Below are 8,617 nucleotides of genomic sequence, written 5' to 3' on the forward strand. Positions count from 1 at the left end.
ATGTAAATTCTACTTTTCCCGAGTTCTCTTGCTGCTTGCCGGACATAAATATAACCAATGGTGTGAAGCATAACCTCACCAAATGCTGAAATTTTTGTTTGAGACAAGTTTAAAACTTGGAAAGCCAATACTGAAATGTCATATGTTCAAGGAATAAAATTAATATACATCTGGGGACCACCATCATTGCTTGCCGCGCATAGGAAGATATAATCTATTTGAAAGAAACTAAATCTATTGTGTCTACCAGATGATGAATAAAATTAGAATAAAGTATTTGTAAGAGCAAGAGTCTTGCAGAAGATGATGTGCCCTTGGGAAAAAATCACACCTAACAAATATATAATAGCATGATGTACCTGCTTCGGATAAACGCCTAGCTTCTGCGCTTGCATAGCTCACATGCAAATTCATCATTTCTCCCATCTACATATGATTGAAGTCGGTCCTTCAGACTCTGAGTAAGCTTTTGTTCTCTTTCTCTTTGTAACTCCTGCACCATAGCAAAGTTAATTAAGTTCAGCTTATAAGCGACAATGTGGATCCTAAATCGAACAATACTCCAGATGCAAATGATTCAGAAAAAAAAACAGCAAGAAGAAAACATACTTTTATCTTTTCTTGAACTTTTGCTCTTGCCTCTTGACTATTTGAGTTTTCCTCAACCTCCACTGAAGCTATAGATGCTAGACCAAGCTGGCCAACGTAATCTTCAAAATAGTCACTTCCAAAAAGCATCCCAAAGACAGCAGCAGGATCCACCATGTTATCCCTGAATGAGTTGTAAAACAACTAAGAAATGATTTACAGAACAAGGCACAAGTAATTTACATCATTTTTTCATAGAAGCATGTGTAGCACGTTTTGAAAAGATTATGTTTCAAAAAGAGTGTTAACATTGTAATTGAGCTTTTGAACAGCATTCAGCTCTCTGTTCTCCCTAAAACAAGCATTCTTTTTTATAGCTCACACGTTGTGATGCCATCTAAGTATCTATCCATCCTAAGCACTATCATGCTCTATGCCCCAAAGCAGATAAACCACTTCAATCTGAATAATCATGAACAGACTGCCTTTTTACAGAAAAGAATTAAGTTCACAATAACAAACCGCGCTTTTGTAATTTAAGTAAATCTAGAATTTTTAGAAGCATCAGTGATGATTTAATTCGAATTTAACATCTCAATAGAACCCCTCAACCCATGCTTTTGTAATTTAAGAAACTGCATACAACACTGTTAATTGTCTATTTAGCTTAGAGCAGATGTCAGAGGCTTATACAAAAGCAGTATATATGAGACCAAATAGTAGAAATAACATAAAATTAGTACAAACAGGATACCGTTAGCATATATATGGGAAGAACAAAATAAAATGAAGAAAACAGACAATGGTAGAAATAGTTAGCCAATGCAGCAAGCCTTGTATCACTGATCTTTCTAATAGCCATATTCATAACATCAACCACATAGATGTTACCCTTATCATCCACTGTAGATCCCTTCGGATGGTTCATCCTCGCCTCTCACAGCTTCCCATCAATATGACCCGGAAATCCTTCAGGCGAACCGGCAACAAGCTTTGGCCTGCTATCGACATTGTCCATGACGAGTAGTTCGCCACTCTGGGTGACCTCCCTGGAGTAGGGCTCGATCCCCAGCATGCTGCTGTCGAATACCGTCTCCATAGTGTACCCACCCTATTACTTCACCATTGAGAATACCAAGACAACCATTATAGATGCAAACATATGATCCAAACTTTATTGGTGTTACCTTCTACATGCTTTTCCATGCATATGTAATAGGTAATATAAAAAGCAGGCATTTTGACTTGAGTAATAAAACCATGAACAAGAAATGCAAGCACCCCTATGATGGCATTTTAAAATAGGAGTAGATCAAAATTGCCAATGGCAAAATATTTACCTAATGCTAACTGTTCTATCGGACTAATGGGTCTGTCAGGACTGTGATCTGTCCACCGATAAAGTTTGTGAAAAACAGGAGCTTACTTCCCATGCAATGTGAAAATCATGATATCAGGTGAATTGCGAATCATTACAGCTCAGTACACAACCCAACCCTTGCCCAAAAAGGGAAATGTGTCACCACACTCTTTGCTTAATAAGGAGGATAAATATTAGAGTTGCCTGAAACGTAAAATAAAATGTATCACTTATGTGCACAACGATGGATACATAAAAAGAAAAGATTAAAAGAACAAGTACACTGTCATTACTTGAAGGTGGTGAGGGGAGATCCCGTCCTACATGTAGGTCATCATACACGCTCAAGAATGGATGGTCCTGCATCGAAGACAACAGGAAGGGAAGGATAAGATAAGTGGTTTAGTCTTGTAGACGATTATTGAAATGAAATGAAGGTGTGAAGCTGTTTTTCAGCTTACCAATAAGGCTTGTGTTGAGGACCTATCATTAGCATCCTTATGGAGACTGCAAATTACATAGTTGCACAAGTCCACTGATTGAGAATACCAAGACAACCATTATAGATGGAAACATATGATCCAAACTTTATTGGTGTTACCTTCTACATGCTTTTCCATGCATATGTAATAGGTAATATAAAAAGCAGGCATTTTGACTTGAGTAATAAAACCATGAACAAGAAATGCAAGCACCCCTATGATGGCATTTTAAAATAGGAGTAGATCAAAATTGCCAATGGCAAAATATTTACCTAATGCTAACTGTTCTATCGGACTAATGGGTCTGTCAGGACTGTGATCTGTCCACCGATAAAGTTTGTGAAAAACAGGAGCTTACTTCCCATGCAATGTCAGGTGATTAGATTTTTGTTCAAATTAAAAGGCAAACTATTGAGCAAGGTAAAGGAAGTTATTGTCTTTACTGCTAAGCAAAGCGAAGGAGCAAGAAGAATGACCTCGATTGAAATTAAGTCACAGTAATTTCATAGGAGTGGAATGGAGTGATATACTTTGTAGAAACTAATTGCGAAAATGTAGGAGTGATAAACTTTGCAGAAACCAAATTGAACCTGGCACCAATTGTGATACATTTTCTCTAGCTTCACCTTCTCCTGCGGGTTCAGCCCGGTCCGGTACTTCTCCTTTAGGGCTTAGTACCCTCCCTCCCACTCCTCGACCCTCAACTCCAGCCGCTCTGTGGGGACTTCATCCCGTGTCGTCGGCGAGGACGACAATATGGACAAATAGTACTACACACACTATTCTGTTCACATTGACCCAAATTGATAATTATGATTCTAGTTTCAAAAAACATTGATCCGCGGGGGAAATGGTAATATTTACAAATCCAAATAAGCACTTATTCCCCTAATGGATATCAATGATCTAGGCTATGAGCTCATCTCCACAAAAAATCGACAACCATGAGAACAAATAGTACTACGCACGCTATTCTGTTCACATTGACCCAAATTGATAATTCTGATTCTAGTTTCAAAAAACATTGATCCACGGAAGCAATAATACCAACTACCGCAAAAAGGCGTCAGGGGCAAATCCCTAGAAAAAATTGCTAAAATAAAATAAGGCACACAACAAACATTAAATGGTTAATTTCATACAGGCCAGTATGCTCACCTCGCTCTCCAAAGATATCACTATTGTACTCCTATTCCAAAGTAGTAGCTTTGGCGAAGGGGGAACCAGGTGAACTAACCATGTTAAGCAACATCAGTAGCCCTCCCGTCAGCATCCTACACAATGAAAAAACATTAGTAAAAGAATAAAGCACATCTGTCACCAAACACATCTGGAATATGTTTTTCAAAAGACCAGAGAAAGAAAAATGAAAACAGAAACATTGATAAGCACAACAAAGCTTTAAACATGCCTGGTGCACATCAAAGCTAGAGTTGATGCTAGCACCATTGACTTTTTTGCCCTGTCCATAAAGCATGTGACAGAAGGACGCATTCCGTTGGGGCATATAACAATCACACTCATGTTCTTTGGAAATTCAAGTTCGAGCGATTACAAATGTTCTAGAAGAAATCCATGAGATAAACCAAAGATACTGTTGATCTTCTCGACACTCACAATATAAAGAAATTCTTGTGAAGCTTGTGCAATTTCCTTCATCCGATCTGTTGGTGTGGTTGGCATTGTAAGGAGCACCTGCAAGCAATCACCAAAATATGAATGGTATATGGCTGATACTCAACTTATCTATTCTGTTGATTGGTCCACCATAATTAATAAGCAAAGCTATTCTGTTGTGGTACCAAACCGAAGTTACACAAAGAAATAAAAAATGGCACTGGCGTACCTATTCTGAATTTAGTGGACTGGACAAACCCTGTGACCCGCTTCAGCTGCACAAAAGATAACAGATGTTAACTTCCATTGAGACAAATATGTTTGTTTTTATTGGTCATTATTAATTAACCCCCATTTTCCAACACTACACTCAAAATCAAGGCATCTACCATCACTTGCAAATTCAGCCACAAGCCCACAACACAATCCATTTCAGGTCCTGGAAGGTTTCAAAAAATGCCTGCTTATGGAAATCATAATTTTTATGTGCTGGTCAGCTGGTGTATTTGGCCAGAAATATAACAAAATATTCTTCAATCAAGGTAGAGCTACGTCCCACAGAGGTATAGTTACAGAGCATAGTGTAATTCTTTTGATTTTCTTTATTTTGTTTTTTGTCCCTTGATCACTTGTATTATATATTAATCAGTAAAGGGAAACCCCTCTTATTGCCTAAAAAGGCACCCTGTTTCCTGGCAGCATATTTTTTCCTACACAAACAAGGCCAGGATAATCTTGTATTTATCAAACGGCGTTACATACAGATGTTGTGTGCTCTACTACTATACAAGATGTAAGTTGGGAGCATGGAACAATTCCAGGAGGTTTCAAAATACTACAATCATGGCTCATCCCCATGTTGCCTCCTCTTCCCCTTTTCCCATGTTCATTTTGTTTGTAGCAGAGAGTAGTTTGATTAACATGTGCTCGCATAGATTTTTCCCTCCTAGAGCAGTGAGATTAACCTGCTGCGTGAAGTTGCAGTAAATTCAGTTCCTTTGAGAGTATTAGCAAGTATCAGCTGACACACATGGCAATCAACTTATGTAATTAAAGGTACCAATCATGCTCTAGGAGGGAGCATATAGTCGTGGACATATTAGCAGTAAAGAAGAAAATAAAAAGTGAAATCCAAGCCAAAAACTGAACTGAATGACGAACCAAATTTGGCCCCTCTTTCTTGGCTAATATGTATATGTTCATAATAGCAGCAGAGCAGAGAGAACACTAAAATACCTGAAAAAATGGTAAAACTCAAAGCATGACCTATTAAAGTGGAATGCAAAATAAAACAACATGTATTCCTGCAAAACTACGTACCCAAACAACCTTTATAGGAACTCTCTATTGTGATTACTTTCACAAACCTGGTTCTGCAAGCCAGTGACTTAAAACATGCCGACAATGCAAAAGTGCAGAACATCCCAGAGACAGAGAAACCTTTGTTGTGTTCATCTTGAAGAATATCTTCCCATGTTACAACAGTTAATGAAAAAATAAGAGCCTATAGGAATAACACTTACAGCTTTGTTATCAAACAACTTTGGCTACAAAGATGCAAAATCCCTAGCACAAATTGTGCTACTGTTTGTGTTTAGTCCTCACAGATCCAACCCTAAATTCCCTTGAATACATATAAGCAATAACTATATACATGATCATCTCTGGGAATTGAATTAAATTGAAACAAAAAATGATTATGGCCATGACAGACCTGGAAGTTCCACTTGTTGATGATGATAGCAACGTTCAATCCCCACCACTGGAAGACAACGAGCACAACGCGAATGGTGGCATTCTGCGCAGCACCGATGTTCATGTCGTCGAGGTAGTGGTCAAACAATAGATCAATTAGTGGACTGTGCTCCAAACACAACAAGAAGAAGCACTATTGATCTGCAGCAAAGACGATGATTGCAATTGCAAGGATGGGTACCTACCATTCCGGGGTCGGTGTAGATGATTACCTTCTTCTTCTTCGTCCTCTCGACCGCTGCCATGGATCCCAGACATATTTCGATCCCTTCAGGCTACGCCGGGCGCGTGTGCCCGCAAGACGCGGGGAAGGCGGAAGGGAACGCCAGGAGGTTTAGGGATCCAGCGGAAGGCGTGAGGAAGGCGACGGGACACAAGGAGGTTCACGGATCCGGCGGCATGATCAGGCTCTATGCTGGAGCAGGAGACTTGAAGTGGGTGGGTGGAGGATGGACGCGATCGAAGAAGGGAAGGGAGGGATGTGAGATGAACCGGACGACGAGGGAGCTCGAGCGGCGATGGGCGCGGCGTGTGTGGCTGCAAGACGTGGGGAAGGCGGCGTGGGGAAGGCGTGCGTGGCTGCAAGACGTTTAGGGATCGGGGTGCGGTTCCTTGGAGGGATGGAGGAGAGTCGGATCAGAGCCGTGGGCAACGGGACCGACGATCCAGATTAAAAATTGGCAGAACGGCAGAACAAGAGAGGCAGACTACTCTTACCTTCTTAATAAGTAGTACAGATATATATATATATATATATATATATATATATATATATATATATATATATATATATATATATATATATATTGTATATTACGAGCCCTGAGCTTCCAATAGCTAGGAGAAGTCCTGACCTAATGCTGCCATCCGGTTAAGCTGAATCAGATCTCGGTGTCTATAAAATAAGAGCCACAAGCCACCAGGGTTTAGTTTTGACACCCCACCACGATGCACGAGTGTCGGGCGCCCACCTAGGCGCGCGCGGCGGTTCCACGAGAGCGCGAGGCAGCGGCGGCGGCCTCCGATCGTGCGACCGACGGGTCGATCCCAAATCCAAAGGCGTAACAGTGACAGTTCTTCGATCCGGAGCCACAACGACAGTGACTCCCTGATCCAACGACACGTCGATGGCTCCCCAACAGTGGTTTCTCGATCCGAAGGCGCAACGACGACAACTCCTCGATCCGGTGGCACAGCAATGGCAGTTCCTTGATCCGGAAGTGCAACGACAACGACTCTCTGATCAAGAGGCACGGCGTCGATGGCTTTCTAGAGATGTGTGCGCGACGTTGGCTCCTCGGATGCGTGCGCTCCAGAGTGGCACACACTGGCGTCCCACCTCCCGCGACCACGTCGGCCTTCCCTAGGCGAGAGCGATGACGATGGACTTCTCTAGGCGCGAGTGGTGGCGGATCGCCGACCCTGTTTTTATGCTATTTTGTATACATATTTATGCCAACGTCAATAGGTTTTTACGATACATTGTCAGTTCATGGCTATCCTTCTATCGTTTGTATGTTTATGATATTTCTATTCACATTTTATGTAAACGTTTGTTGATTTTTATGTAGTGTACCATAATGTATAAATACCTTCCACGTGTAACATAATTAGTATCAGTATATATCATAAACTGGTTAACGAGCCTAGCTGCATGGATGTTGAAGAGATCCTATATTTATGAATGAAATAAAGCATTAAAAATCAGATTGTTTGTTTCCATATATGCCAATTCATTTTCTTTCAACTCACATTCTTGCCATTCTAAATTTGTGAGTATGCAGCAGAAAACAAATTTTTTACACAGTTTACCGCAGTGCATAAATACTTTCAACGTGTAGTATAATTAGTACTAATATATATCATAAACTTGTTCTAACGAGACTAAATACATGGCTATTTGAGAGATCCTATATTTATGGAGAAATTAAGCATTTAAATCAGATTTTTTGTTTTCATGCATGTCAATACATTTCCTTTTCAACGCACATTCTTGACATCCTAAATCTGTGTGCATGCACCAGGAAACAAAATTTTTACGCGGTGTACCACACTACATAAATATCTACACAGTGTAGCATAATTAGTATCAGTATATGTCATAAACTGGTTCCAACGAGTCTAGCTGTATTGTTGTTGTAGAGATTCTATTTTTATGGACGAAATAAAGCATTAAAATCAGATTTTTTTTTGTTTTTCCATGCATGACAATCCATTTCCTCTCGGCGCACATTATTATCATCATAAATTTGTGCAAATGCAGTAGGAAACTGATTTTTACGCAGCGTACCGTATTGCATAAATATCTACACTGTAGCATAATTACTAACGGTAGATTTTATAAAATGTTTCTAATGAGTCTAGCTACATGGCTGTTATAGAGATTCTATATTTACGAATGGAATAAAGCATTTAAATCAATTTTTTTTTGTTTCCATGCATGTAGCAGTTAACGGATAATGTTTCCTAATTTCTCGCGCATGCAAATAGAAACAAACTACACGTAATGTAAGGAATGGGACACATGCGGGAGATGGGCTAGCGTCCAAGTTGGTCCGGTGGTGCGAGGGGTGGCTGGCTAGGGCTTCCTGTATCCTATTGAAAACCCAGGGCTCCCAACATCCTCCTATATATAATTATATATGTGTATATTATATATATACATATTTGTATATGTATATTTATATGTATATAAATTTATGTATGTATATATATATGCGCGCGCGCATGTGTGTAATTATGTGCCCGTGGGTCGCGAGTATGGGTAGCATATTGTACCTGTCGCGGGAACAGGTATGGGTGCGAATTCAACATT

Source organism: Zea mays, chromosome 8 (assembly GCF_902167145.1).
Source record: "Zea mays cultivar B73 chromosome 8, Zm-B73-REFERENCE-NAM-5.0, whole genome shotgun sequence".
In the NCBI taxonomy this organism is placed as follows: Eukaryota; Viridiplantae; Streptophyta; class Magnoliopsida; order Poales; family Poaceae; genus Zea; species Zea mays.